Source organism: Buceros rhinoceros, unplaced genomic scaffold (genome assembly GCF_000710305.1).
Source record: "Buceros rhinoceros silvestris isolate BGI_N320 unplaced genomic scaffold, ASM71030v1 scaffold13111, whole genome shotgun sequence".
NCBI lineage: Eukaryota > Metazoa > Chordata > Aves > Bucerotiformes > Bucerotidae > Buceros > Buceros rhinoceros.
In genome coordinates this window covers 71429-75653 of record NW_010393788.1, presented here as the reverse complement: position 1 = coordinate 75653, position 4225 = coordinate 71429, and positions in this window count along the sequence as shown.

Here is a 4225-nt window from a genome sequence, read left to right as displayed (position 1 = left end):
CTCTTCACCCCCAGTTCCCTCAGCCGCTCCTCGGCGCATTGTGCTCCGGACCCTGCCCCAGCTCCATTGCCCTTCTCTGGACACGCTCCAGCCCCTCAATGTCCTTCTGGGAGCGAGGGGCCAAAACTGAACCCAGGATTCGAGGTGCAGCCTCACCAGTGCCCCCAGCACAGGGAGGTGGTCCCTGCCCTGGTCCTGCTGGCCACACCAGTGCTGGTACAAGCCCGGATGCTGTTGGCCCTCTTGCCCCCCTGGACACACTGCTGGCTCACGTTGCCGGCTGTTGACCAACACCCCCAGGTCCTTTTCTGACGGGAGCTTTCCATGTATGTATTGTCCATGTGTCTGTACCCATGTCTCTGTTTCCATGTATGTATTTCTAAGAACCTGGGAGTAGTAACTAGTTTCCAGCACCCGAGAAGGACCCAGCTAAGGTCTGCTTCTGTTGATCACCTGCAGGAACCTTCTCTGTATCTGCAGGTCACAGCATTTTCACAACACAATTGAAGGTGTTTCTGAGTAGCGTTTGAGACACCTGAAATCATCAGTGATGCCTGGGAACCTGCACGTTGTGGCTCAGTAGGACAGTAGAACTTCCCCACGTGCTGCTAGTCAAAACGCTGGCTCTGCAGCAGCGCAAGCCTGCCGCTGGCCTGTGCTGGCCCCTGGTGAGGTGCGGTGCCTCTCAGAGCTGTCAGTGTGGCTGGCATTACCCCGGGGAGGTCAGCAGCGCCCCTCATCCCGTGCCAAAATCCCGTGCCGTCAAACGCTGGTTGGAAACAGGTAGGTGTTGGCACGTCGTTCTGGGAGCTGGTTTCGGAGGCACCGTTTCAGTCTCCTGTGGGGACCAAACTGCTTTGTTTAAATGGTGGGATGCTCTGTGATGAGACGGACAAGCGCCGCAGCGGCAGACTGATCTCAGCGCCTGCATGTAGCGCACTTTGGCAGCCATCTAGAAGACACAGGTAGGAGATTTTGCTCTTTCCCATTCAGGCCAGGAATCCGAGTGTTCCGTGTCCCTTGTGCAACGTCAGTGCCATAACTGCTGAGTTAGTTAATATTTGAGACAGCCTTCGTCTGTATTTTTTTCCGCTGAAAAATAACTAGGGAAGAATTAGTTTCTGCTTCAGTGCAGCACAAAAAAATTGTCAAGATGTCCCTAATGACAGGAGCAGAAGGATGCGGTTCCCTGGGCACCTGTCAACCGAAGGTGCCACGAAGGCCGCAAAATGCAGTGAGGATTAATTAACGCAGAGCTGAGGGCAGGAAACAGTGCAAGGCTCTTTACTTGAAGAAATGGGGGCGTTTGGTGATTTCAGTACATGAGCACACACAGGAAACAAAAGCTTCAGGGTCCTCAGGTGATGCTTTGCTGACCTCTTCATAACGGCTTTCTCGGGATTAGGACCCCGAGTACACTGCGAGCAGCACGGGCGAGTATTTACTCTCCTCTGCAGGTCAGTCGGGGATCTGGGGGGTTGAGCCTAAGGGCACGCACCCCTTTCCGCAAGCACGGCTTCCCCCTTCAGTGCAGCTTTTCACACACGACGAGGCAGAGCTCCTTCACACCCCACCGGTCTCACGCAATCTGCCAGAAGGGTGTAAGGGGGGGCAGCGCCGCGGCGTTCCTGGGGAGGCTTTTAAAGCCCACAGCTAATTAAGCCCCACGACGGCCCTGAGGGAAGGCGAGCATCGCCTGCCTAGTTCTGTGGCTGAAAACCTGGCAGATGCCATTTGCCCAGGGCCACGACGCTGATGGATGACAGGGGTTTCGAGGTACAAGAGGCGCTTCCTCCCCTGAGTGACAGTGATTACAGCCTGCGTGCGGGGGATTTATGGAAGAATTACAAGGAGAGCTTAGAGCGCCACACGCTTGCTCACAGCGTGGCTTGTAGCGCGTCAGGGGTTGTGGCGATTACCAGCGTTCAACTCCTCATCACGGGAACCTTTCTGCTGTCCCGGCTAGTGGGGGAAGAGGTGGTGTCCCAGGCAAGTTCCCTCTGAAAAGCGAGGTTCGCACCTCTGCTGGCACCTGGACCTGGGCAGAAATCTGCGAAAAGCCGCCTCACGCCATTCTGAGGGCGATGCTGGCGTTAAGAGCGGCAGCACCGCCCCGCTGTTCTCAACAGAGCGTGTGCTAGTGCCCGGTGAGTTCTGACGGGTTAATTAAATTAGCGAAAACCAACTTCCTGCAGCTGTCAGCAGCTCAAAGCCAGTACGTCTGTAAAACACTGGCAGCGTATTTTCTTTACACGTCCTCAAAAAAGTCAAAGAAAAAAAACCAAATCAGTTATTTTTTTCTGCCGCCGATCCTGACCTGAAAAGCAAGAAGAGGCTGATCCGATATTTTGGTGCCAGATGAATCTTCTGAGCTGACAGTGAGACAAACGGGAGATTTGAGATGGTGACGTTTGATGGAGAAGGTGTAATTGCCAGGTTTCGGTTGATGCTGCGGTGCACACTCACACCTGCACAGGCTGAAGCCGAACAAAAGGCTGGCTGTTACTTCTTTAAAAGTTCTTCGATAATTTGAGTTTTTTCAAGCTTCCCGTTTCAGGGAGGCCTCTTGGTTCTCACCAAAATGAATGCACAGATAATCTGCAGTTTTAAAAGATACTTCAATTTGGAGATACTCAGCGAGCTCTCAGCGAGAGAAGGATCATCCTTGTCATCAGCTACCCGCCCCGCGCCCAGGACAGACCATTGCTCTGTGACCAGCCGATGGCAGCGGTCTGTTTGCAGATGAGGGCTGGCACAGGCCTCCGTGCAGGCTGATGACCAGCCAGGACAGCTCCCTTCCCTGCACTAGGAGGTGATACCACATTTTCTGGGTCCTGCTCCAGCTCCCTGAGCACAAAAACCCATCTTGCTGCCCAGGTCACTGCTGTGGCACTTGGCCGTCACGACGAAGCAGCCTGCTCCTTCCTGCTGGCTGCAAGTGCTCGGTGCAGCGCGGGTGCTCACGGAATAGACCAGCCAAGTAACTGTGTTTAAGTGTGATCAAAAAGGGGAGTTAGGGGCAGGAAAAACTTCTATCCCTCATCCTTCCACCAGCAGCTGCTTGCAGAGCTCCGTGCTGATCCTTTAGTGCCTTTCAGAAAAGAGGAAAATGCAGTTTAGATGTGTTCTGACTGTTAGGGGTTGGTTCCTTCCATTTGCTGCGTCTTCATCCTTCTTCCAGGAGCTAGAATTTACCTACACGCAACACGAAATCAATCTTCAGTTGACACCTCCCACCTCACCTGGGGGAGCGCGTGTCTTTGTGGGAGCTAGGGAGAAGGCGAAGGCCTCCTTTACTCCTGTTGCTCCTGGAAGAGAATTAAAAGATAGGAATGAAAAGCACACTAAGCCAGTTTGGATTTACAGCCCGGAGCTCACCAGGGACTCTGAGGTAATTCCCAGTCTGAGCTGTCCCACCGCAGGGGCTGGGGGCACAGCGGGTGCCTCTGCAGTCCAGGCCTTTGAGCTACGTGCAGCGGCTTTGCCCCCAGCTGCTGATTTTCCTCAGATAATGCAGCTCCGTGGCAAGAGTCCGGTGCCATCAGCTGTCCCACCGCAGGAAAATAACCTCAGAGGAGGCATTCGTCCAGTCTGTGACAATTTATTAGAGTGCCCGCTTCTTCCCGTTGTCAGCAGTGGCGGCTGGGAGGATGGCAATGATGATGAAGGGTCTGAGCACACCCTACATAAATGCGTATTTGTGTCTGGGAAACATCCATTGTGCTTCCCTGCTGCCAGCCAGGCTGTCTCCTCTCCGGAGGCAGTGTGGGTCAGGCGGGTGAGGAATGAGAGGGTTTGGATTCAGAGCTCAGGGTACCACTGGAGAAGTTTCTAGACAGGAATGTTTTTTACAGCCGAGCTGCAGCTTCTCTGAAGGGTTTGGTTTCAGGAAACGAAACCGTGGTTATGGAGAGAGAAAATGGAAATGTGAGGCAGAGAAATACTGCGCTCACATCTTCCGTTTCCCCTTTAGGCTGTAGTTTTCCCCTTCCTTCTCCTTTGCAGTCGAGCAGTGACGTGTGGATTGAGCGGCAGGTGACAGTGTAGAGATAGTCCAGCCCCGGGGTACGCTTCCTGCAACACGTGCCTTCTCCGAGCTGTCTGTAACCACTGAGGTAGCGCAGATGCCGATGAGCAGAGGACAGCTCCAGAATAACACAACCAAGTTACAGGCATTCTAAATGAAAACAGAACTGAAGAAAGCAAACCACCAGCTTTATTCAGC